General features: G+C 46.7%; 1 protein-coding gene, 1 long non-coding RNA gene and 1 pseudogene across 2 annotated transcripts in view; 1 reads left to right on the forward strand and 2 right to left on the reverse strand.

Moving 5' to 3' along the window:
- Positions 1-27,942, reverse strand: part of LOC132808475 (gastrula zinc finger protein XlCGF7.1-like) — a 506,159-nt gene that overhangs the window by 260,767 nt on the left and 217,450 nt on the right. The gene's annotated exons all lie outside the window — the stretch shown is intronic.
- LOC132808498 (uncharacterized) lies at positions 1,776-5,138 on the forward strand. The gene is made up of 3 exons (XR_009642093.1): positions 1,776-2,045; positions 4,859-4,963; positions 5,076-5,138. It is a non-coding gene; the product is annotated as an uncharacterized LOC132808498 (long non-coding RNA).
- Positions 10,430-27,942, reverse strand: part of LOC132808465 (zinc finger protein 850-like) — a 31,066-nt pseudogene continuing 13,553 nt past the window's right edge.

Genomic DNA, 27,942 nt, shown 5'->3' on the forward strand with positions numbered 1-27,942 from the left:
ACAGTACTATGGGTAATTTAGCATAGCCAATTCACCCTCACCTACGCATCTTTGGATTGTGGGAGGAAGCCGGAGCACCCGGAGAAAACCCTCGCAGGCGCAGGCTGGAAATGTGCAAACTCCACACGGACAGTCGCCCCGAGGCTGAAATTGAACCCGGGTCCCTTGGCGCTGTGACCACTGAGCAACCCCTTATAATCCGCCTGCGTTAAGTTCCTTTTGTCACCTGGAGGAATGTTACAGGGGGGAGCGGGGTTTAAGTCTTCTCTGAGCTGAGAGAGGACACAGGAGATGCTCCTCATCATGCTTTCATGTGTCACGTTGCATAATTCTTAGATTTTACATGTAAATGTCTAGTTGGGGTTAGAATTCTTGTAAATATAGACAAACGGAACCACTTGTTGAGACATTTCACCAAACCCCAAGTCGGCAATTGACATGCCCGCCCCTGAAAAGAGAACCTTTCGTGGGGTCAGAGTTGACATTGAGAATAGCGAAATGAACACTGTCCCAGTCATGTTTGTACTTTTGCTGACAGAAGGGCAGTTTGCAGTCAGCAGGAACTGGTGGGTTCAGAGGCTGCGGGCCAGGTCTGCGCTCGGGAGCGTAAATCCCAACGGGAACCAGAGGCGTTGCTAACGTTTAAGCCAGCTGAGCTTAGCAAGAAAAGGCTGCGACCCTGTGCTTGAACTGATCAGCCGAAACTTTGGGCGTAGCCAAGGAGATCTGAAGGCGAAGCTAACGGGACGGTCTCCTTTCTCAAAAAACCAGAAAACATGAGGGATACCAGGAAGAATTCCGCTGAATTCCAGAGAGCTGTGGCATGCCGTTGATTTGGTACAATGAGCTTTTAATGTGAACTCTCATGAGGGAGTGCAAACGAACTCAAGTTGAAATGTAGCTCCGTAAAGTGTTGTGTAACAGTCATAGCGTTGACCGTTGTTGAACGTTTTGATGCGGTCCAGTTTTCCTTTTGTTTTTTAAAGATGAGATGATGTTTTGTGGTTTTTGGATGGGTTGGGTACAGAGTGGGAGGTAGGGTGGGCTGGGATCTTCCATGTTGATGGGATTTGACAGTGAATTTTGCTTCGTCAATTATTCAGACTGTGTGCCTGGAGAGAGGGAGGGTCTGACCCTTGGGAAGGGTGCTGGCGGGGTGTGGGCGGGAGGTGAACCTTTGCAATGTCCAATCAGAAGGCTAAGTGTTAAGATAACAAGAGCAGATATTTAGCAGTCGATAAGTGCAACATGTAAGCAGTTTGTTCATATGCAGCTCAAAGGCTGTCCCCAAAGTTAAACTTAGTATGGCGCCTACCCACTCAATCCAGTTACCCACCCCATTTCAGGGTGGATATGTGAACTATCACTAATTTTGGTTCTTCTAACGAATAAAACATTTAAACCTAGCTGTTCAGGAAAGCAAACAAGTTTAAAACTACAGCCATGCTGCAGTTAAACTCAATAGACTTACTCAGAGCAAAATACATGTTCCCTGAAAGTAGTTGAAAGTTAACATAGTTGTATTAGATGTCGGAATATCTGTTTAAATGGAGCCGTGAGCTTTCCCAATGTAGACAGGGCTCCTCGAAACGTGGCAGTGTCCCCCCTGCAGCTGCAGAGCGAGACAGGAGAGTTTGTTTTTGTGAATGAGCAGTTGTAGCGCGAGGTGGCTGTTGCTTGGTGACGGTGAGGCTCCCCCGGCCCCGCCCATCCCCCCGTGCAGACGTCACGCGGGGGTGAAGGCGGTTGGGAGGAGAAGTCGCTCGAGCGGGGAAGCGGCGGCCGTTAGGAAAATGGCGCCGTGCGGCCCGGGGCAGACCCCCGTCACTGGTCACCGCCGCCTTCCTGGTGCAGCTGCTGTGTCACGGCCACACCGGCCGGCTGTACAGCAGGCAGGAGCCGGTGACCATTCTGGAGGCGGATGGGGTTGAGGGCCTGTTTGGGAACTGGTCGGCCGCCTGGGTGGTGGAGTTCTACTGGTCGTGGGGCGGCCCCTGTGTCAACTATGGGGCCACCTGGAAGGTACTGGGCCCGGGAGGTGAAAGGTGAGGCAGGTTGTGGGGGGGACGGAGGGGAAGGAATGTGGGGCCTGTCCTGTCATAGTCACATTTTACACTCACTTTCCATCTGCTTTTACTGGCGCTTGTGCTGTTTACCCCTCACTGTGTTTTAATCCTTGTGCTGTTTACCCTCACTGTTTTATTAATCCTTTGCTGTTACTTGTACAATTGCTGAGGGTAGTGTGTAAATACTAGTGAAGGATACTATGCACCAGCATGTATATGTTCCTCAGTTATTGAAGGGGCAGGACCTGTTGAGAACGGTTAGTAAAGCAGGTTGTGCACTAAGCCTTGTTAACATCGATATGTTCACTGGAAAAGTTGACTTTTTATTATTTAGCGTCGTAGAGATGTACAGCACGGAAACAGACCCATTCAGTCCAACCTGTCCACGCCAACCAGATATCCTACATTAATCTAGTCCCCTTTGCCAACACTATATCCCTCTACACCATTCCTATTCATATATCCATCCAGATACCTTTTAAAGGCTGTAATTATACCGGCCTTCACCACTTCCTCTGGCAGCTCATTCCATACCTGCACCACCCTCTGCATGGAAACATTGCCCTTCAGGTACCTTTTATATCTTTGCGGCCTCATCCTAAACCTATGTCCTCTAGTTGTGAAGGTCACCCCAACACAGAGGTAAAGACTTAAAAACTTTGCATTTGTCTGGCTGCTCAATCAAATATCGAGCCACATGGGGGAAAAAAATATCGCTCTGCCCTTTTGGATCTCCGATAGTCATTTGGAAACTTAAAATCTGTCAGTAACACCAGCATTGCTACAGAGCATATTGTGTACACTCCTCGGTGTCAACAAGTAGCGCACATGTTTGCTAATGTCACCAAAACATTGGGCGTGTTCCTTATTGTCGGCAGAAAGGGGGCGAAACCTACTTTTGACACTGGAGGACCGGAAGGAGACTTGTCCTCCTGCCATTCGGAGCTCCCCTATTGGTGAATGTGGAAGTTGGGCCATGAGGTTCTGAAGTTCCTGCCCCTCCTCTCAATGAAGTTTGAGCTTCAATCAGACTGCAGCTTCCTTCCTCTGTCCAACATCTGTATGTACAGCATTCTCTTTTCTCACCCCCTTTTCCATTTACGTTTCATTCTGGGGTTCAATTGTTGACTTGGAGCAACTGAAAGGAATGGGAGTGAATCCAGTGAGGGGACAGATTCTGGAAAAATTAGTCCAAGCCTTTGTCTCAATTGACAAAATAGACAGGCAGGAGACTGGAAGAATGCAGCAAGCCAGGCAGTATCAGTGGGTGGAAGAGTTGAGGTATCTGGTGTAACCCTTGTTCAGGATTGGGGGTAGGTATAGGGAGAGCTGTGGAACAAGGATGTGCTGGGGGCAGGGTGATGAAGTGAGGATAGGTGGAGACAGATAGAGGGTACAATAGACAATAGGTGCAGGAGTCGGCTCTTCTGCCCTTCGAGCCAGCACCACCATTCATTATGATCATGGCTGATCATCCTCAATCAGTATCCTGTTCCTGCATTATCCCCATAATCTGGTTGGTGAATGGGAGGAAGGAATCTAGTTGGCAGGGAAGAGTGGAAGGGGCTGGGAAGTGAGTTGGGGGATGGGATGGGAGATTATTTGAAATTGGAGAACTCAGTGTCGAGTCCTCCGGGCTGCGGACTGGTCAGACAAGATGAGGTTTTGTTCCTCTAATTTGTCAGAAGGGGAGTGGGAAGGGGCATTAAAATGGGTGGAGACTGGGAAGTCCACTCAGCCTCTGCGGACCCGGCTGTGATGCTCGGCAAACCATTCCCCAAGTTTACTTTTGGTCTTCCTGACGTAGAGAAGACCACAACTGGCAAAGCACAGTGGGTCGAGCAGTAGGACAGTCGTATTTTGGGGCACAAGCTCTTCATCAGGAATGATGCGTGGATGTTCAGAGGGGCATTGGTGTCCTTCTGCGCCAGTTGCCAGACAGGTGCAGCAGGCAATGAGCAAGGCAAGTGGCATATTAGCAAGAGGAATTAAGTTCAGAAGTGGGGATGTCTTCCAGCAGTTAGGGGGTCATTGAATATATTCAAGGCTGAGTTCACGTGATTTTAATGTGGATGCTTGTGGGGGAAGGCAAGAAAATGGTTTTAAGACCAGTATCCAGTTTTAAGACCGTTCCAGAGTCAGACAGCACAGAAACAGACCCTTCAGTCCAACTAGTCAATGCTGACTATGTTCTCAAACTAAACCAGTCCCACCTGCCAGTGATATGGATCTCTCCAAACCTTTCCTATTCATGACGTTACTGTACCTGCATCATCCACCACTTCCTCGAGACATTTAGCCCTCACGTGAACCACTCTGTGTAAAAAACATTGTGCCTTTCAAGTCTTTTTAAAATCCACCTAGATGAAGGTAGAATCCTGTCCCTCAGGATTCCCTCCAATAATGTGCCCACCACTGATGTCAGGCACACTGGTCTATAGTTCCCTGGCTTGTTCTTACCACCCTTCTTAAACAGTGGCACCACGTGAGCCAACCTCCAGTCTTTTGGCACCTCACCTGACATGCACAGTATGCTGTATGGAGATGCTGTTTCTGATGGATTTAAAGTGTCCAAATGCCACAATTTCTCCCCCACTCACTTGACATAACCGTGCAGGCTCGTCGCTATTTGATGTTCATGATCATATCAATCTCAATGAGGTCACCCCTCAACCTCCTGTGCTCCAGTGAAGACAGTCTCAGCTTCTCCTTATAACTCAAACCCTCCAGTCCTGGCAACATCCTGGTAAATCTTTACTGAACCCTCTGTAATAGTATTCTTCCTATTATAGGGCCACCAGAAGCCTTCTCAGTACTCTACAAGTGACTTCACCAACATCCTGTACAACTTCAACATGATGTTCCAACTCCTTTATTCAATGGTGTGAACAATTAAGGTAAGTGTGCTGAATGCTTAACATCAATCTACATTTGTCAATATATCATATCAGTTGCATGACACTGTGACCTTTTGCTCTTAACTCCGTGTCTTATGATCCTGCTCCACAGCTACCCGATGAAGGAGCAGCACTCCGAAAGCTAGTGCTTCCAAATAAAACAGTTGGACTATAACCCGGTGTTGTTATTTTTAAACCTTGTCCCATCTCGTCCAACAGCAGCACCTCCACCTCCTTTCTAATGAGCACAGCCCATACCTCCCGGTGCTGCCAGTAAACTGCCAATGAAACGATGCAGTGCCTGCACTCCTGAAAAGTTTATAATTTCTAATGAAACCAGCTACTCATTCACTGCTCCATCTGATACACGACTTTGGAAACTTAGTGCAGGAGGCTGCAAGAAATGAGCAGCTTTAAAACAAAAACCGCTTGGAGCTTTCAATGAGAGCCTGAGCCCAGCAGTATGTTCTGGTTACCTTTATTGTGGCCCAACATTGTTACAGCTTCAGATGCCCCCAGCAAAAGGGCAGAGAAAGAGTAGCTGTTTTTTAGACAGCTCAACAACAGGGGGAGGAGCAAGGGGCAGGGCAAGGCCAACAGCAGGCCCCCGCACTACGCCTGCGTTGCCTTGCACAGTTTACAAAAATCCCTTCCCCTTCAGAGACTCCCCACAGTGTGGAAGCTGGCCACTCGACCCAAAGACTACACACCGATCCTCCAAAGGGTAACCCACCACACAATTCCCCAACCCCGATTGCTCAACATTTACCCCTGACTAATGCACCTAACCTGCACATCCCTGGGCACTATGGGTATTTCAGTACTGTCAATCCACCTGAACCTGGACAACTCGTATATGCTGACCAGATATCCCAACCCAATCTAGTCCCACCTGCCAGCATGGGGCCCATATCCCCCCACAGTTGCCTTTTCAATGTTGCAATTGTACCAGCCTCCACCACTACTTCTGGCAGCTCATTCCATACACGTACCACCCTCTAAATGAGAAGGTTGCCCCTTAGGTCTCTTTCATATCTTTCCCCTCTCACCCTAAACCTATGACCCCTAGTTCTGGACTCTCCCATCCCATGGAAAAGACTTTGTCTATCTATCCTATCCATGCCCCTCATGATTTTATAAACCTCTATAAGGTCACCTCTATAAGGTCACCCCTCAGCCTCTGACATTCCAGGGAAAACAGCCCCAGCCTGTTCTGTCTCTCCCTATAGCTCAAATCCTCCAGTCTTGGCAACATCCTTAGATTAGATTAGATTACTCACAGCGTGGAAACAGGCCCTTCGGCCCAACAAGTCCACACCGACCCGCCGAAGCGTATACCTTCCAGACCCATACTCTGGGTGTTTGCAAGGACTGCCACAAACACTACGTAGGACAAACAGGAAGAAACAAAAAAAAACAAACAAACACAAAAACAAACTCTCCTGTCCCGCTCTGCAGCTGCAGGGGGGGACACTGCCACGTTTCGAGGAGGCCCTGTTACATTGGGAAAGCTCACGGCTCCATTTAAACAGATATTCCGACATCTAACGGAACGGTCTCATATCTAAAGGGGGCAATCTGCATTTTAAAGGGACATGGATATTTTAACGGGTATTTCAATAAATACAGAGATGTAAATGGGCGAGATTACATTTCAAAGGGATGTGGGCACATTCAAAGGGATATCTTAATATGTAAGCTAACGCAGTTATATCGAAATGAATCTACATTTCGAAGAGACGTTGCCCTATTTATAAGCAGAGACAATAGATGTGAATTCTATCTGTGACCCAATGTTGAGTCAAACTGACATTTTTCTTAGAAAAGTTCTGCACTTAAATTACATTCTTGAGAAGGTAATGTATAGATTAGAGTGTAGGTTAGGGAGAATTGGTTGTGCTAAGTTACCCATAGTGACCAGGGATGTACAGGTTAGGGTGGATTGGCCATGGGAAATACGGAGTAAGGAGTTGGGTATGCGTGGGATACTGTTCAGAGGGCCAGAGTGAAATAGATGAGCTGAATGGCCTGCTCCCACATTGTCGGAATTCGATGACCCTCCCCACAAAGGAGCATTTTATCTGCATCTATCCTGCCAAACCCTTTCAGAATTCTACTGGTTTCAATAGAGGTATACAGCACAGAAACAGACACTTCGGTCCAATTCATCCATGCCGACCAGGATTCCAAACTAAACCAGTCCCACTTGCCTGCATTTGGCTCAACCTTTCTATCCATGTACCCATCCAAATGCTGTTTCAATGTTGTCACTGTACCTGCATCTACCACATCCTCATCAAGTTCATTCCACATACAAATCACCCTCTTTCAAAATGTTGCCCCTCTGCTTCCTTTTAAATCTCTCTCCTTACATTAAAAAAAATGCCCCCCAAGTTTTGAGTTCCCCTACGCTAAACAAGAGCCATTTTCTATTCATCTTATGCCCACTCCTCATGATTTTATCAATCTCACTGAGGTCACCCCCCAACCTCCTGTGCTCCAGTGAATAAAGTCTCAGCCTCTCCTTATAACTCAAACCCTCCAGTCCTTACAACATCCTGGTAAATCTTTATTAAACCCTCTCTAATAGTATTCTTCCTCATACAGGGCCACCAGAACTGTACTCAGTACTCTGAAAGTGGCCTCACCAACATCCTGTACAACCTCAACATGATGTCCCAACCCCTCTCCTCAGTGGTGTGAACAATGAAGGCAATGTTGTGAAATGCATTCTTAACACCTTATCTAGCAGTGTTGCAACTTGCAAAGAACTATGTACCTGAACACTCCCCCCCCCCCCTCCCCCCATGTCTGTGTTCTCTAACACGACTCATCGCCCGATCATTATCTGTACACGTCCTTGTTTTAGCAAAAATGCAACCCCTTTCTTTTATTAAGCCTCTCTCTCACACACATACTCTGTCTCTCAGACAGACAGACACACACCCCTCAACACTCTCTCACACTTGCAGGCTCATACTCCATGACACTCTCACTTTCCCAAGCATGCGCGCACACACACTTCTGTGCACACACTCACGCACACACTTCTGTGCACACTCACGCACACACTTCTGTGCACACTCTTACTCTCTCATGCACACACACACACACACACACACTACTCCATGGGGTGAAATTGTATTGGCAGAATTATATTTGCAGATACATTCAATTTTGTTCAAAAAGCACACAATCTGCAGGCAGTCAATGCATCTAATATTTTACAAATTCCGACTTTGGAAACAGAACCGGTCTGATTCAAGGTTGGAATACTGACAGACTCAAATCTCACACCTTTAATGCATTGTCTGAGTAGAGATATCTTTTCTTTATAAAACCTTATGTCATCTCAAGAACATTGTTACATATTAATGAACCAAAGCCCACACCCATTCTAAGAGATGAAGACTATCTAAGTTTGTTCAATATATTCTATCAGTTGCATGACACTGATGTTTTGACATAAGTTCTGTGTCTTATGTGCTGATGAGGCAAGATGGTACAGATGAGGCAATAGAGAATTTCAGATCACCGAGGAAGGATTGAAAGAGAGAGTTAAGAAGAGCAAAGAGAGGACACGAACAGTCTTTAGCAACTAGAATAAAGGAGAACCCTAAAGCTTCCCATAGGCATGTGAGGAATAAAAGGTTGATTAGAGTAGGAATAGGGCCAGTCAAAGACAGAATTGAGCAGTTGAGAGGTGAATTCTGTAGAATTCAGAGAGGTGCTAAATGAACATTTCTCATCGGTGTTCACTCAGGAAAAGAATGAGGTACGAGATATTAGATTCAAAAGGATGGAGGTTAGTTACACACAGGTGTTATCAATTCAAGGAGTGAAAGTAGAAAAGTCCCGTGGGCTGGATGGGATTTATCCGACTATTCTCTGGGAAGCTAGGGAGGAGATAGCAGAGCCTTTGGCTTTGATATTTGAGTCATCATTGTCTACGGGTTTAGTACCCGAGGACTGGAGGATTGCAAATGTTGTGCCCTTGTTCAAGAAGGGCAGCAGAGATGACCCAGGTGATTACAGACCAGTGAGCCTTACTTCTATTGTACGAAAGATTTTGGAAAGGATTATAAGAGATAAAATTATAATCATCTAGTAAGCAACAGTTTAATTTCAGATAGTCAACATGGTTTCGTCAAGGTCAGATCGTGTCTCACAAACCTCATTGGGTTTTTTGAGAAAGTGACTAAGTATGTAGATGAGGGTAGGGCAGTTGACGTGGTGTACTTGGACTTTGATAAGGTTCCACATGGTAGGCTGATGGAGAAAGTACAGAGGCATGGAATTGAGGATGCTTTAGCAGTTTGGATGAGAAACTGGAAGAAGGCAGCGAGTGGTGGTTGATGGAAAATATTCTGTCTGGAGTCCAATTACTAGTGGTGTTCCACAAGAATCTGTTTTGGGACCACTGCTGTTTGTCATTTTTATAACTGACTTAGACACAGGTATAGGTGGATGGATTAGTAAATTTGCAGATGACACTAAAGTCAGTGGCGTACTGGACAGTTTGGAAGAATGTTACAGGTTGCAGGGGGATTTGGATAAACTGCAGAATTGGGTTGAGAGGTGGCAAATGGAGTTCAATGCAGCTAAATGTGAGGTGATGCACTTCAGGAAGAATAACAGGATGGCAGAGTAGTTGGTCAATGGAAAGATTCTTGGTAGTGTGGATGTGCAGAGGGATCTAGGAGTCCATGTGCATAAATGCCTGGATGTTGCAACCCAGGTGGATAGTGCTGTTAAGAAGGCACACGGTGTGTTAGGTTTCATTGGTAGAGGGATTAGTTCCAGAACCGCAATATCATGCTGCAACTATACAAAACACTGGTGCAGCCATACTTGGAATATTGTGTACAGTTCTGGTTGCCCCATCATAGAAAGGATGTGGAAGCATTGGAAAAGGTGCAGAGGAGATTTACTGGATGTTGCCTGGTCTGGAGGGAAGGTATTATGAGGAAAAGCTGAGAGACTTGGGTCTTTTCTCATTGGAAAGAAGGCCGTTAAGGGGGGATTTGATGGAGCCATAAAAGATGATCAGAGGATTAGATAGGGTGGACAGAGAAAGACGTTTTCCTAGGATGATGACGTCAGCTTGTACAAGGGGGCATAACTACAAATTGAGGGGTGATAGCTTTAAGACAGATGTCAGAGGCAAGTTCTTTACACGGAGAGTGGTAAGGGTGTGAAATGCCCTACCTGCTAAGGTAGTCAACTCAGGCACATTAGGGAGATTTAAACAATCCTTAGATAAGCGCATGGATGATTTTGGGATAGCGTAGGGGAATGAGCTGAGAATAGTTCACAGGTCGGCGTAACATCGAGGGCCGAAGGGCCTGTTCTGCGCTGGATTGTTCTATGTTCTAAACTTAGTGCAGGAGGCTGAAAGAAATGAGTAGCTTTAAAACAAAAACCTCTTGGAGCTCAAAGCTTTCAATGAGAGTCTGAGCCCGGTGGTAAGTTCAGGTAACCTTTATTGCAACCCAACTTTGTTACAGATTCAGATCCCCCCCAGCAAAAAGGCAGAGACAAAGTAGTTGCTTTTAGAACAGCTCAAGGTGAACGTGCACACACCACACCTCCCCTGTCCCTACCCCCACTGTCTTTACGATTGGTCAGCACTAAGTTGTCCCTTTGTAATTGGATCCTTGGTACAGCCGTAACCCGGAGGAAGTATTGCCTCACTCAGCAATTTCAACCCATACCCTGTCTCCAAGTAAGTTTCTCCCCGCTCCTTTGCCAGGAAGGGGAAGTGTAGAGTCAACCAGACTGCTGTGGGTCTGGAGTCACGTGTAGGCCAGACCGGGTAAAGGATGCAGCTGGAACGACTGAGTGAATCCTTTCCCACAATGGCGGTTCCCTTCCCTAACAAGGGAGAGAGGGAATCAGATGGGGGCTTTCTCCCCTGCACCACCCCCTCCCTGAAACGGTCTCATCGTTAGATTCCAAACTCCACATTTCTGACTGAATACCAATTCTGCCATCTGTCGTGGCGGGATTCAAACCCGGGAGTCCCCGGAACCGGGTTGATATTCCAATCGATAATGGGACTCAGCCGTCACTCCTTCAATCCCCCTGTGATGGCACATGAACTCGCTGGTGTCTCCGCAGGTGGGAGGAGCGGGTGAAACCCTTCCCGCACTGAGAGCAAATGAACGGCCTCTCCCCGGTGTGGATCCGCTGGTGCCTCAGCAGGGAGGAAGATATGCTGAAGGCCTTCCCACACTGAGAGCAGGTAAAGGGCCTCTCCCCCGTGTGGATCTGCTGGTGCTTCCGCAGGGAGGAGACATGTGTAAAGGCCTTCCCGCACCCGGGGCAGCTAAAGGGCCTCTCCCCGGTGTGGATACGCAGGTGGCTCCGCAAGGCGCAGACATGGGTAAAGGCCTTCCCACATTCGGGGCAGCTAAAGGGCCTCTCCCCCGTGTGGACGCGCCGGTGGCTCCGCAGGTGGAAGGAATAGCTGAAGGCCTTCCCACACACAGAGCAGCTGAAGGGTCTTTCCCCGGTGTGGATCCGCTGGTGGCTCCGCAGGGTGAAGACGTCGGTAAAGGCCTTCCCACAGTCAGTGCAGGGGAATGGCCTCTCCCCGGTGTGACTGCGCCAATGAGTCTCCAGGGTAGACGGTACACGGAAGCCTTTCCCACAGTCACCACACTTCCACGGTTTCTCCACAGGGTGGGATTCCTCAGGTTTCTCCATGGCCACAGCTTCAGCTGCTCACAAACACGTGTAGAGCCCCTCCCTGCTGTGAAATCACCTTCCCAGGCCGTATAACTGTTTCAGGCTCCACACACAGTGTGCTTCAACAGTGGGGTCTCTCGTCCAGTCCCACCTGATGCTGAAAACGTCTTCAAACATGAACCGAAAAGCGTTGATCCCTCTCACAGAAATCACAATCAAAAATCGTTGCTGTCCCGATGGATTGAGTGACTGTCAGACATTGACATCAAAGTGAGGACTACAGACGCTGGAGAGTCAGTCAAAAAATGTGGCGCTGGAAAAGCACAGCAGGTCAGGCAGCTTCCGAGGAGCAGGAGAGTCAATGTTTCGGGCATAAGTCCTTCATCTGTTGATTTTGAAACTTCAGTCTTCAGATTTTCAAATACTCTGCAAAAAGAGATTACAAGTCATCACTATCAGTGCAGGGTAGAAATTCAGAACAAGCAATTCTACTTTCTGTGGAATATTCTTTTGTTGTTCCACAAAATTGAAAGCACCATCCCACTCTCCCTTCCCCTCTGTTCTCACTCCGCTCTAACTAATTCCCCTGAAGGTGCTGTTTCAGGATCTTACAGGGACAGAAAAAGCAAAAATATCAAGACTGACATCTCTCTGAATTTTGGATGCCTCCACCTGAAAGTTACTATCTTTCACAACACTGGGATCCTGCTGAGAGTGAGCAGGTCTGATTCTGGGAAGCAAAAAAAAAGTGTCAATTCAGGGTGGAAGGACCAGACACAAAATGGTTAATGACCCCGGGAAGGTGGGAGCAAAATGAGACATCAAGGCATTAACACCGATACATTTCAGTCAAACTCTTCCGCTCTCAGTCAGGGCAAAACATGCTCTGAAAGTCCAGCCTTCACAACCACACTTCTGCTTTCACTGAAGACAATTAGAATCACACAGCACAGAAACAGACCCTTTGGCCCAACCTGCCCAGATATCCTAAATTAATCTAGTCACGTTTGCCATCACTTGGCCCCTATATGGGCCGGGTGCTGGCAGCTGGGACTAAATTGGGTTAGCTATCTTGTCAGCAAGGACGAGTCGGACCGAAGGGTCTGTTTCTGTGCTGTACATCTCTATGACTCCAGTCGCATTTGCCATCACTTGGCCCTGACCCATCTGAACCCTTCATATTCAGATGCCCGTCCAGGAGCCTTTTAACTTGTCATCGTACCAGCACCCACCACTTCCTCTGGCAGCTCACGCCATCGCTCAAACGACTCCACGTTGAAAGCGTGTGGTCTGGTGCACCAGATGACATCAGGATAATCTCAGATCGTTCCAGATCGCATCGATACTCAGTCAGTGGCTTTCCCGATCAGGATGTTGTCCGTGATCATACAGGTCAGTGGGAAGGCGATCCCCCACCTCTTAGTTCAAGTATCTCTACGAGAACTCCCTTGCTGGAGGGTCCCTTGGAGACACTTCAACTGGACTTAATTGAGTTGTAGAAATGAGTTGAGTTGCTATAAATATGTTTTGCTTATTGTTGATGTCTTTTCTAAGTGGACTGAAGCCTACCCTCCTCCTAACGCTACTGCTGAGACCGTGGTGAAGATTTTGTTTAAGGAAATAATTCCCCACTTCAGTATACCTGCGTGCATTAGCTCGGACAATGGACCACACTTTGTAGGTAATACTAACAGAGAACTCTGTTCCCAGCTTTGTATTTGTCGGCAACTGCATGGTGCTTATCATCCTCAGGCGGCCGGCCTTGGTGAATGTTTTAACCAGACTCAAGACTAAACTTGCCAAATTAATGGCCGAGTCTGGCCTCTCCTGGTTATGCTAATCCCTGTGGCCTCATTCCAGATGAGATCCATGTCTGTCGGCAAGACATGACTGTCTCCAGCAGAGAGTCTCTCTGGTCACCCCCTCCGTACCCCTTGGTACAATTCGGCTCCTTTCTCAGTCTACGTCCACCGCATGACCGAAGCAATGGTTGGTTATGTTCTTGCTCTAACTAGTGTTTAGCGTGCCTGTCATTCCCAGGAGCGTGCGGCCTACAGCGATGTTCCCTCCCTTTCAGCCTCGTCGCTGGTAGAGCCTGGTTCGTTGGTGCTCGTCAAGACCTGGACTGGCAAAGGTCTCCAACCTCATTGGGATGGCCCCTTCCAGGTTTTACTTCCCACCCCTACGGCGGTCAAAGTCGCTGGGCGCTCGGCTTGGGTCCAACTGCACCATTGTAAATTGATTGACCGCTGCAGTCAAAAGTGGGGAAGAGGAGGAGAGAATACTGGAATCCCAACAAAAGGAGTGGCCACTGTCCATTTGGGTTTTTGGATTTTGCTGTTGTTCTAATGTTAACCTTATTACAGATACTTGAACTAAGAGGAGGTACATGTGGGGGATCGCCTATCTCCTCACCTTTCTGATCATGTACAACGTCCTGATGGGGAAAGCCACTAAGTATGGATGCGACAAGGAATGATCAGAGATTATCCACCACCCATGCTGAGGAGATGTCGTCCGGAGCACCGGACCAGATGCCTTTGACGTGTGGAATGTGATGAAGATTGATTATTGCAATGGACTCTTACATCAGAAAGACCAGGTGGTCCATCTGGACAGTAGAAATCAGTGGCAGTTACCATGTTTTTTTTATTTTACCTGCAGACGCAAGCCTAGTGAGGATAAAAATGATCAACCTCGTTATTATGGTAAATATTTTGAGGATGCCCGGGAACACCTTCCCTTTTTGCAGAACGGGCCGACTCGAGAAAAGAGAAGCCTGATAGGGGAAACTCCACAATCCAGCAACTGATTTATACAGGCCCACAGAACGCTCTTCGCCCCAGAGGCAGTAGTATGTTACTCCTCTCTATCGGGAGATGACTTACTTGCCCCGTCCCAGTCCCCGATTCCATTCTATTCGTCAGACTTCCTACTGCCGACCCTGTGAAGAGAAATATCACTTTCCAATAGCTCCGGTCTGTGTATACAAACAGCTGGTGTAACACTAGCTGGGGTACAGCAGGCCTTATGGGGCACATGGACCTGGAACGGACTAGGTGACAATACAGGACATCCAATAGGATGCAGATTCCAGAGTACCCTGAGGTTGGAAGAACCACAATTCCCTCCTTTGTGGCCTGACCATTCGAGGAAATAAGACTAAAGAGGCCCTGGAACAGAGGAAACTGGGATTATCAGACCTGTGTCTTTACTCTATGCAGAATCGGGATGCCTTAGACTATATACTTGCCCGGGAGGGTGAGGTCTGCACCATTGTCCAAGATAAATGCACTATGGGCATTCCCGATCTCACTGGCAATATTACTAAGATACAAGAAGAGATCCAGGTATTCCTTGACAGAATGACTGAAGGGACCAGTTGGGGAAACTGCAGGTCGGGCTGATGGTACAATTGGCTTATCAATTTAGCTATTTATGTTTGTCGGTATTGCTATTGTTAGGTATTTAATTGCTCGGCTTATGAGGTCCCTTAGTGATATAGATTTGCTCCAGAAGATGCTCCTTTTGCGTTCCGATGGCTCACCCACACGTGTCAATGGCGATGATAAATATGACCAGATGAGCTGCGAAGATGGTGGTGCCGCTCTGCAGGATGTTGATGGCTGGACCACCTTGAAGGGCATGTGTTTGGACTAGCCTTCTCTTTCAGTGATCGCGGTGCAATCAAAGGGAGGAATGAGGGTGTGGACATCTGGGTGATAAAGTCTATAGCCTTAAAACTTGTCTTTAAACATTCAAACTAAAAAGTAATGCTGAATTATTCAAATCATTTACTGCACTAGAAAATAAACAGGCAGGAAGGCTCAGAAAGAGGAGAGAACTTAAAGATAGGGACACCTGGGCTCACCAAGTGATAACAGGATGCTGTAAGGCAATTAAGAAGGTTTGCCTCAGCATCAGTGAATCTGTGCGAACAGGACACCAAGTGACTACATTCACAGCCGTTCCCTTGTGAGACCATTTTAGTGCTGAGGCTGTTGAATCTCGTACAAAATTAACTCTTAGTGCTTATCTGCTCTGGATTGGATTGAATTGAATTGCATTTTGGGACTTTATGATGAGAGATTTTTATTCCAGGCTTCCAAAGAGTACGATCTCCAGGACAAACCAAGAGAGAGGCTTTACAGGTCTGAGTCCACAAAGGATTCCCTGGGCCACCTCAAATCTCCACTTTAACATGGGAGGTAGGACAAAATAGCTTCTGCTTGGCTAACTCGGTGGGAACTGAGTCAGGCAGATACTGGCGACTCAGAACAAACAAGAAACCACAGACTGACGTAAATCCAGTGAAAAAAATTGCAAATGCCAAAGTAACAAATGTGAACCTAACCATTAATCGCAGAAGTAACGGTTTAACCCTAACCACCAGACAGGACAAATACGATTCCAAGAATAGGTCGTCTACAAGAAATGATGATAGATTAGATTAGATTCCCTATAGTTTGGAAACAGGCCCTTTGGCCCAACCAGTCCACACTGACCCTCCGAAGAGTAACCCACCCAGACCCATTTTCCCTCTGACTAATGCACCTAACACTATGGGCAATTTAGCATGGCCGATCCACCTGACCTGTACATCTTTGGACTCTGGGAGGAAACCGAAACACCTGGAGGACACCCACGCAGACATCGGGAGAATGTGCAAACTCCACACAGATGGTCACCCGAGGCTGGAATCGAACCTGGGACCCTGGTGCTGTGAGGCCGCAGTGCTGCCCTAGGCTAAGTCAAAAATACACGAGGACCTTGCGGGATCTGATTGGTTGTTACTTTGTGATTATGCTCAATGTCTGACTCAAAACAGTGTACATAAGTTCTATACAAACTCTGTAAAAGTCGGCAGATTCTTCTGGAACTTTGGGGGTACTCATCAGTGGCCCAGTGGTTAGCACTGCTGCCTCACAGCACCAGGGTCCCAGGTTCAATTCCAGCCTTGGGGGGGGGGGCTGGCTGTGGGAGTTTGCAAATTCTCCCCATGTCTGCGTGGGTTTCTTCCCACAATCCAAAGATGTGCAAGTTTGGTGAATTGACCATGCTAAACTGCCTGTAATGTGAGGTGCATTAGTTAGAGCGAGATGGGTCTGGGTGGGCTACTCTTCAGAGGGTCGGTGTGGACTGGTTGGGCCGAAGGGCCTATTTCCACGCTGTTGGGAATCTAATCTAATCCTTCTGGGCTGATCAGAGTCTACCGACCCGGCCGTATCAAAGAATAAACTATTGCTTGTGTGATTGACAGTCATTTCCGGGTGTATTTATTGACCAATTCCAGAAATCCGAAGATCCGGACAGCAGTCCAGATCAGAACAACCAGATAGGAAATGGTTACTGTCCCCAGGAAGTGGGGAGCAAAATAAGATATCAATGCATTAACACCAACACCAAGACGAAACTGAACATACAGACGTGACAAACATTAGTGGCAAGCCAGAATCACAGATGTACAGCACAGAAACAGTCCCTTCAGTCCAATTCGTCCATGCTGACCAGATATCCTAAATCAATCTAGTCCCATTTGCCAGCACTTGGCCCATGTCCCTCTAAATGCTTCCCAACATATACCCATCGAGATACCTTTTAAAGGTTGTAATTGAACCAGCAGCCACCACTTCCTCTGGCAGCTCATTCTTTACACACACCATCCTCTGTACATAGGAGTTGCCGCTTAGGTTTAGGGTGAGATTTAAAAGAAATCTATGAGCAACCGCAGATCAAGGATCGTGTCTGTGTACCCTCGCCATGCCCCACATTATTTTATACAAGGTTGTAGGGTCACCCCTGTGGGACATGGGTAAAGCAGTGTTACTTCTGTAACCATAATTGCTTCTGCAAGGTAAATGAACTAACGCCAGGGTATAATTGCTTCAGCCAAGAGTGGAGTTAACAAGAGTTAAAATTATGTGAAGGAATTATATAATTGCTTCTGTATTAGTTAAAATGTGCATACTAGAGTGAAATGTGCCTGCAAACAATGGTAGATATTACAGACAAACAGATAAAGGTGGTGTGAGGCGAGGGGGTGTAGGTTAAACTAGATATGCTCGTACAAACAGTTATATGCATCTGTTTCCTGCTTCTGCAAAAACAAAATAAAACACAATCAAGGAGGTCAGAAGGCTCAGTGTCGGCGGAAAATGGGAGGAAATGTTGCTTTCGCAAACAAGGAAGCAGCTGGCAGTGAAAGAGGATATACGCTAACACTTTGTTCACGCACATGGCCGGATTAAGGCAAGAAATAGACAAGAGTAATGGGCGCCACCGGGAAAGAATGGAAGGACCAACCGATCTTTTGCGGATCAGCTTGGAACATCAGAGCGGGGGAATGGGAATGAGGGAAGGAAGCTGAACGTGCTGGAGCCAAAGTGGAGGAAGAACAGAGAATGCAAAACCGGCTTGAAGCTGCAATGAGGAATATTGCATGTGCTGTACTTGTACCTGTTGCAGTTACAGGTGGGAATCGGCTGCATTTTAAACGTAAAAACAGACAAAATATCCAGCCCTCTCCCTTCCGTCCCTCCTCACCCGGGTAACTAAGACACATACCTGAGTTTGCGGAGTCTGCTCCCTCCCTGGATTCACTCCAGTTGCTACAAGTGAACAGTTTCCCCTCCTCCCATCTCTGTCTCCCTCCCAGGATGAAGAGTTACCCAGAGGGAAGGAGATTCACTTTGAAACTGACCGGGCCACTTCCGCGTTGTGACGTCACAAAGGAACTAGGGGCGGGCAAGGAAAAGGGACGGTGCAGGGGGCGGGGCAAGACCGACAGCGGGACGCCGCACTGCGCATGCGCTGCGCCTGCAGCAGACGGGCAGGAGAACACACTTTCCAAAACTCCCTCCCTTCAGAGAATCCCCACAGTGTGGAAGCAGGCCACTCGGCCTCACCGACCCTCCCAAGGGTCACCCACCCACACTCATTCCTCTACATTTAACCCTGAATCATGCGTCTTACCTGCACATTATGCCTAATTTAGCATGGCCGATCCACCCTAACATGCACGTCCCTGGGCACTATGGGAATTCAACATGGCCAATCCACTTTTGATGAGAGTGGTGCTGGAAAAGCACAGCAGTTCAGGCAGCATCCGAGGAGCAGGAAAATCGACGTTTAGGGCAAAAGCCCTTCATCAGGAATAGAGCCTGCAGGATGGAGAGAAAAATGAGAGGATGGTGGGGGTGGGGAGAAAGTAGCATGGAGTACAATAGGTGAATGGGAGTGGGAATGGAGGGGATAGGTCAGGGAGGAGGGTGGGGGATGGTAGCAAAGAGTACAATAGGTGGATGGGGGTGGGAATAGAGGGGATAGCTCAGATAGGAGGGTGGAGTGGCCTGTTCGGATCCGAACTCTGCTGGTTTAAAGGTGGTCCAGACTCCGTATAGGATGAGTTGGTTATGGAGGCAGGCACTGAGGAAGCAAATGTGACTGTGGTCGTGAGTCTGTTTCAGGACATGGTTGAAGAGCTTCAGGGTAGAGGAAATGACCTGAGAGTTGCAGTGGGAGAGGGACTCGCTGAGATTCTTGTCGAGTGAGGAGGTAAACTTTTTCAATGCAGGCATCCTTGCAAGAGGATAACAGAAGGGTTAAAATCAACTGGGTAAAAACAAGGACTGCAGATGCTAGAAACCAGATACTAGAATCACACAACTCCAGGCTGTAGTCCAACAGGCTTCTTTGGAAGCAGTAACTTTTGGAGTGCTGCCTCTTCATCAGGTGGTTGTGGAGTATAAGATCCTAAGACACAATTTAGAGCAAAACATTCCAGTGTCCTGCCACTGAAATGGTATATTGAACAAACCTGGATTGTTAAGTCTTCCACCTTTTCAAATAGAAGCAGGTCTCATTGCAATGTAAATCCCAGAATTTCTTGTTGTCACCTTCTTGAGATAACAAGGTTTTATAGCAAAAGCTCACATCTCAGCTCAGACAATGCATTAAAGGTGTGAGGTCAGAGTCTGCCTGTATCCCAATCTTGAGTCAGACTGATGCTATTTCCAAAGTTGAATTTACAAACTATTACATGTATTGCCTGTCTGCAGATTTTTTCTTATAAAAATGCACATAGAATATTTCTGCAAATATACATCCCCACACACATACAAACAAATTTGTTGGGTGAATTTGTACTTGCAGAATTATGTCTTACTTTGCTCAAAAACTGCATGAATCCATGTAAGATTCTGTAAGTCAGTTTAACCATTGTGGCACAGACAGTCTCACACAGAGGAGCTCACTCCTTCAATACATTATCTGGGCTGACGTGACACCAATTGGTAAAGTTCACTTAAGGATTTAACTATTTAAAAAAGTTTTGTGATTTACATTTGAAAGAACTGAAACTATCAAGGTCATTCGAACAGATGAGAGACTTAACAAACAATCCAGGTCTTTTTCAATATATAATTTCAGTTACATCACACTATAAACTGTTGCTATAAATTCTGTGTCTTACTATCTTATATTCCACAATCCCCTGATGAAGGAGCTGCACTCCGAAAGATACTGCTTCCAATTAAACTTGTTGGACAGAATTCCTCAAGTAGGGCACCATAAGAATCCTGGGAGACCCCTATTTCTTGTTTACCTCATAATGAACAAACATTAAGCACGATCGCCTATTTATTTCTCATTTTGTTTCATTTTTCTTGTTTTATTCCCTGCGATGATGTGGGAGAATTGTTAGATTTGGGTCAGCCATTTTGTCACATATTAAAGCCTGGAAACCATTTTGAATCTCAGCTTAGTGCCTGTTTGCTAAAGCTTGTGTTTCCCAGGCTCAGCGGAGATGGTTGGCCTTGCAGCTGTACTGCTTCCCGATAAACAAATTCTTTCCTGACATGGGGCTTTATTTCCATCCCCCACAGTTGGCGAGTCAGGCAGGAGATACCCTGGTCCTCTCAGGTCACCGGCCGATATCCTTTGAGAGATGAAATATAGAGGGTGGTTGCTACTTTTGTTGTGTCCAAAATAAAGAGGAAAGCTGGCCATGGACAAAAGTGCTGTTAGAAATGTTGCTACAATTCTCCCTACTCAGCCACAAGATACTCGTGAGAGAACTCAACAGGGTCCTAGTGTCTGGATGTAATGTTGCTGAGAGCACTTGCGCTTTCCAAAGTTAGTAATAATGAATTGGCTTGCCCCAGGGTTACGAGAGGTGAAACCCTATTTGATAAGCCCTGGACCCACACTGAGGACCGTGGCATGCTTCAAGATGCCTCCGATCTGTTTGAGTGCCCAACATTAGTTTTAATTGGCGAGTAGAAATCTGAAGTATAATTGCTCGCTTCAGGACGTCCAGACTTGAATGAATTTGGTATACAGGACACATTGGGCAACTATTAAAGACTCCGTTGTATTTCCCCGTGTTGTGGACTAATGCAGAGACATGAACAACTTGCCTTGAATTCAGTGTTCGATTTGCAAATGGAACAGCTGAGAGGGATTTAGAGTTTGCACACTTGGTTAAGCAGCAATGTGTCACAGCCAGGATTTATGAGGCTCAGCTCCCTAACTTGGGCTGTTCTGGAATGTGAGTACCTCATTACCCTTGGAAGGAAGGAAGGAAGGAATAAACAAAAGCTGACAAACTGAGATATGAAGAAAGTTGGAAAATGTTACAGAGACACACACACACACAGGCAGAAGTTTGCAGAAAGGTTAAAACTTCATAATCTGGTTTCAATGCAGATTAGCCTGGGTATGGGACTGATATCACAGGGGCCTCAAAAAGGGTACTCCTTCAATACTCAAACCAAAATGTGGGTGCCCCCTGCTGGACTGGTTTGTGTTCACTCTTTGCTGCTGCCTATTTCTGTTGATTACGTACATTATTGGACACACTCACAAACCTGGTGGCACCCAGATTTTCGGAAAGCAGCTAGGAAAAGATCTGAAGTGTGTTTAATTTGTAAACAAACAAGATGCATACTCTAAGAGGGATGCCCTGGGTTTGTTAACCACTTCCATGCCTGGTCGGCTTTTTTTAATTGTCTACAACTTGCATATATAGTATCGCCTCGTGTACATTGTCATGAATATTGTCTAATAAGAGTAGGTGTATTTAGTAGATGAATCAAAACCATCCCAATGACTGAAACAGCTGACACTGGATTGTTGGACAAATGGGAAATATTTGCATCAGTTAACCAAAACACTTCAAAGCTTACTGTCACGGGTATGTCAAGTCGAAGAGTTAGGACCAGGGCATTTTGCAGCCTGTTTCCTCGGGCAGAGAATTCCCCAGATACACTACTCTTTGGGAAAAGCAACTGCCCTCACTTCCTCCTCCTCATCTCTGTCCTCAACCTACTCCCCCAAAGCTTGAGGCCTAGTCTCAGCCACCAGCAGAAATGACTGGATAGGATTGGGCTTCATCCTCGAAGTGCAACAAATTCCCACTTTCCCCCAAAATCCCGGATGTACTCACTTAGTTGCTCGCTGTCTCCCAAATGAAAGATTTCATTGTAACTTCTTCCGGTCCCAGTAAGGGCAAAACATCTTTGAAAGCTGCTCTGAAAGTCCTGTCTTCACAACCATAATTCTGCTTTCACCGAAGACAGTTAGAGTCATATACCACAGAAACAGATCCTTCAGCCCACCTCGTCTCTGCCAACCATATACCCAAAATCAATCTATTCCATTTGCCAGCATGTGGCTCATATTCCTCAAAACCCTTCGTATTCATGTACCCATCCAGATGCAGAGGGATGTGGGCCAAATACTAGTAAATGGGACAAGATTAATTCTGGATATCTGGTCAGCATGGACGAGTTGTACCAAAGGGTCTGTTTCCGTGCTGTATGACTCTAATCTTCTTTGGTGAAAGCAGAAGTGTGATTGTGAAGGCTGGAGTTTCAGAGCAGCTTTCAAAGATGTTTTGCCCTTAATGGGAGCAGAAGAAGTTATAATGAAATCTTGCATTTGTGAGACAGCAACTGAGTGAGTAACTACATCCGGGATTTTGATGGAAGGTGGGAATTTGTTGCACTGTGGGGATGAAGCCCTACCCTATCCAGTCATTTCTGCTGCTGGATGAGGCCTCAAGATTAGGAGGAGTAGATTTAGGACCGAGATAAGGAGAAACTGCTTTTCCCAAAGAGTAGTGAATCTATGGAATTCTCTGCCCATGGAAGCAGTAGAGGCATCTTCACTAAGACAGACCTTGGAATGCAGGTTCATAGCTCCTTGAAAGTGGAGTCACAGGTCGATGGGATAGTGAAGATGGCGTTTGGTATGCTTTCTTTTATTGGTCAGAGTATTGCGTACAGGAGTTGGGAGGTCATATTGCGGCTGTACAGGACATTGGTTAGGCCACTGTTGGAATATTGCGTGCAATTCTGGTCTCCTTCATATCGGAAAGATGTTGTGAAACTTGAAAGGGTTCAGAAAAGATGTACAAGGATGCTGCCAGGGTTGGAGGATTTGAGCTATAAGAAGAGACTGAACAGGCTGGGGCTGTTTTCCCTCGAGTGTCAGAGACTGAAGGGTGACCATATAGTGGTTTATAAAATCATAAGGGGCATGGATAGGATAAATAGAAAAAAATCTTTTCCCTGGGGTGGGGAGTCCAGAATTAGAGGACGTAGGTTTAGGGTGAGAAGGGAAAGATATAAAAGACTAAAGGGGCAACTTTTTCACACAGAGGCTGGTGTGTGTATGGAATGACCTGCCACAGGAAGTTGTGGAGACTGGTGCAATTGCAATATTTAAGAGGCATTTGGATGGGTATATGAATAGGAAGGGTTTGGAGAGATATGGTTTGGGTGCTGGCAGGTGGGACAAGATTGTTTTGGGATATCTGGTTGGCATGGACGGGTTGGACCCAAGAGTCTGTTTCCATGCTGAACATTGCTATGACTCTAAACTCAATACACAGTTGAATGGGTATTTGCAATGGTAGGGGAATGAAGGGTAGTTGGGACAATGCAGGGAGGAGGAGCTGAGTCGATGGATAGATCGGCCATGATCTTAATGAATGGCGGAGCAGGCTGGATGGGCCAAATGGCCTACTCCTGCTTCTATTACTATGAAACTATAACCCTTCATTTCCCATAGCTAACCCACCTAACCTGCACATCCCTGGACATTCTGGGCAATTTAGCATGGCCAATCCAAATCAAGGCATGTGAGCAGTATAGTGACGTGGAAAATGAACATCAGAGAACGATAGAAAGGTACAAGGGGAGTAAATGTACCAGCAATCAAAACTGGATTTTAAAGGTCACAAAAATTGAATCTAAAAACAGTGTGTCTGAATGTGTGCTGCATTCTAACAAAAGTGAATGAATTAACTGCACACAATGAAGAGAATAATTATGATCGGAGACTCCTAACAAAGACATGGCTTCAGGATGACAAGGATTGGATCCTGAATATCGAGGGGGTAGTCAGATGGGAAGTGAGGTAAAGGCAGAGGATTGGCACTGCTCATCAAAGCCCTGAGCACACGGTAGTCTGGTGTCACCTCGGATTTCAGGGCCTGATTTCTCTGTCCTCTGTCGATCTCCCTGTTCCCTATTACACCTTCTGGAACAATAAAACAATCTCCCAGCCTGTCAACCATCCAGGCACAGAGTGTAGGCATAACAGAGAATTAAACAAGAAAAATGAAACAAAATTAGAGATAAATAGGTGTTTGTGCTTAATGTTTGTTCATTCAGCAGTAAACCAGAAATGGGGCTCTCCCAGGATTCTCATGGTGCCCTACTTGGGGAATTTTGTCTCCCTTCCATCTAACTGTTAGCACCCAGCTATGATTTACAACAATATTTACACCAACAGAAATAAAGCACCTGTTAGCAAATAGGCAGAGATATACTGATGTAGATTTTTTTTTCTCTCTTTCATGCAAACACACACAAATTCACCCCCATGGACATGCATGTGCAGGTTAGGGGGAATTGGCTATGCCAAATTACCCATAGTGCCCAGGGATGTGCTGGTTAGGGGGGAATTGGCCTTGCCAAATTACCCATAGTGCCCAGGGATGTGCAGGTTAGGGGGAATTGGCTATGCCAAATTACACATAGTGCCCAGGAATGTGCTGGTTAGGGGGGAATTGGCCATGCCAAATTACCCTTAGTGCCCAGGGATGTGCAGGTTAGGGGGGGATTGGCCTTGTCAAATTACCCATAGTGCCCAGGGATGTGAAGGTTCAGGGGGATTGGCTATGCCAAATTACCCATAGTGCCCAGGGATGTGTAGGTTAGTCAGGGTAAATGTAGAGCAACAGGTGTAGGGGAATGGGTGTGGGTGGGTTAACCTTCAGAGGGTCGGTATGGAGTCTTTGGGCCGAGTGGCCTGCTTCCACACTGTGGGGATTCTCTGAAGGGAAGGGGTTTTGCAAACTGTGACTCGCCTCTCGATATGTTGATGTCACAGCAGGGAAGTGGCCCTGTCCGTTTAAGTCAGTCTCACTCTGTCTGGGCAACTCTTCATCCCGCGAGGGAGACAGAGATGGAAGGAGGGGAAATCTATTCACTTGTAGCAACTGGAGTGAATCCAGGGAGGGAGGAGACTCCACAAACTCAGGTATGTGTCTTAGTTACCCGGGTGAGGTGGGACAGAAGGATCGACGTTGGGAAGGTGGGAGGAGTAGATAGCTTTTCTGTTTTGATGTTTAAAATGCACCCGATTCCCACCAGTAACTGCAACAGGTACAAGTACAGCACATGCAATACTCCTCATTGCAGCTTCAAGCCGGTTTTGCATCCTCTGTTCTTCCTCCACCTTGGCTCCAGCACATTCAGCTTCCTTCCCTCATTCCCATTCCCCCGCCCTGATGTTCCAAGCTGACCCGCAAAAGATCGGTTTGTCCCTCCATTCTGTCCCGGTTGTTTTTTGTGGGTTTTGAAAACTTTCCCAGTCCTCTGAGTATCGGAGTTGGGAGGTTACGTTGTGCACTCTCCAGGACATTTGTTTGGCTACTTTTGGAGTATTGTGTGCAGTTCTGGTCTCTCTGCTAGAGGAAGGATGTTTTGAAACCTGAAAGGATTCAGGTAAGATTGACAAGGATGTTGTCAGGGTTTGAGCTGAACAGGGTGGAGCTGTTTTCTGTCGAGCGCCAAAGGCTGAGGGTGACCCTACAAACTTTTATAATATCATGTGGGGCATGGATAGGGTAAATAGACAAGGTCTTTTCCCTGGATGGGTCTTAGGTTCAGGGTGAGGGTGAGATTTAAAAGGAACCTCAAGGGCAACTCCTATATTCAGAGGGTGCTGTATGTAAGGATTGAGCTGCCAAAGAAAGTGGTGATGGCTGGTACAATTCCAGCATTTAAAAGGCATCTGGATGGGTATACGAATAGGAAGGGTTTAGAGGACATAGGCCAAGTGCTGACAAATGGGACTGGATTAATTTAGAATAACTGGTTGGTACTGATGAGTTGGACCAAAGGGTCTGTTTCTGTGCTGTACATCTCTATGACTCTGGCTTTCCACTAACATTTGCCACGTCAATAGGTTCACTTTCTCTCCAATGTCGGTGTTAATGCCTTGATGTCTCATTTTGCTCCCACCTTCCTGGGGACGTTAACCATTTTGTGTCTGGTTCTTCCTCAAGAAGCTGACTTCCCGATTCACCCCGAATTGACACTTTTTTTGCTTCCCAAAATCAGACCTGCTCACTCTCAGCAGTATCCCAGTGTTGTGAAAGATATTAACTTGCAGGTGGAATTATCCAAAATTCAGAGAGATGTCAGTCTTGACATTTTTGCTTTTCTGCCCCTGTAAGATCCTGAATCAGCACCTTCAGGGAAATTAGTTAGAGCGGAGTGAGAACAGAGGGGAAGGGACAGCGGGATGGTGCTTTCAATTTTGTGGAATAACAAAAGAAAGGAATGTTCTGCAAAAAGTAAAATTTCTTGTTCAGAATTTCTACCCTGCACTGATAGTGATGATCTTTGTAATCTCTCTTTATAGAGTATTTGAAGATCAGAAGACAAAAGTTTCAAAATCAACAGATGAAGGCCTTATGCCAGAAGCGTCAACTCTCCTGCTCCTCGGATGCTGCCTGACCTGCTGTGCTTTTCCAGACCGCACTTTCTGACTCTGACTCTCCAGCGTCTGCAGTCCTCACTTTGACGTCAATGTCTGACAGTCACTCAGTCCATCGGGATGCAACAGTTTTCAACTATGATTCTGTGAGAAGGAGCAAAGCTTTTCGGTTCCTGTTTGAGTAGGTTTTCAGCATCAGTGGGACTGGATGAGAGACCCTACTGTTACAGCACACTGAGTGTGGAGCCTGAAACAGTTATAGGGCCTGGGAAGAGGAATTCAGGGTGGGGAGGGGCTCCACACACGTTTGTGTGTAACTGAAGCTTCAGCCACGGAGAAACCTGAGGAATCCTGCCCCGTGGAGAAACCGTGAAAGTGTGGCAATTGTGGGAAAGGCTTCCGTTTCCCATCTGCCTCGGGTGGATTCCTCGGGTTGGGATTTTTGCAAATGGTGCATGGACTGCTTTCAGCTTGGCCCCACCCCATTACCCAGACACCTTACCCCACCCCCTCACTCCATTGTTGATGTCACTGCACAGAACTGGTCTTGTGAGGTTCAGAGTGAAACCCCCTCCCTCTGGGCAACTCTTTATCCTGTGGGGGGAGTAAATGAACTTTTGTATCTCTTTTCCCCAAGGTTGGGGATAGGGAGTCGTCCAGAACTAGAGGGCATAGAGTTGGGGGGAGGGGGGTGTGGAAGATTTGTGAGGGACCTAAGGGGCAACCTTTTCACACGGAGGGTGGTGCGTTTATGGCGTTTATGGAATGAGCTGCCAGAGGAAGTGGTGGAGGCTGATAGAATTACAGCATTTAAAAGGCATCTGGATGGGGATATGAATAGGAAGGGTTTAGAGGGACATTTGGCCAAATTCTGGCAAATGGGTCACTCGGTTCATTTAGAATATCTGGTCGGCGTGGACTGAAGGGTTTCTTTCCATGCTGTACAACTCTATGACTCTATTTCTACATAGTCAGAACCAATTTCACAAGACTAGGAACAGGCCATTCACCCCTTCCAACCTGTCCTGAGCTGTGGTTAAACTGCATAGAATTCAGTTCAAGTTTCAGAAAGGTTTCAACAGCTCTTTTAAAAAATTTAAAATGCTTTCAGACTTCAACTATGTTTCTGAATATATCATTTTTGGTATTCTTAATTGTAAAGATACGCGTATCTAGTGAACACAACCCACAACTCCTGGTGCTGCCAGTAAACTTTACAATTCTGATGAAACGATGCAGTACCTGCACTCACAAAAAATTTACAATTTCTAACGGTA

This window comes from Hemiscyllium ocellatum (assembly GCF_020745735.1).
Source record: "Hemiscyllium ocellatum isolate sHemOce1 chromosome 27 unlocalized genomic scaffold, sHemOce1.pat.X.cur. SUPER_27_unloc_6, whole genome shotgun sequence".
Lineage (NCBI taxonomy): Eukaryota > Metazoa > Chordata > Chondrichthyes > Orectolobiformes > Hemiscylliidae > Hemiscyllium > Hemiscyllium ocellatum.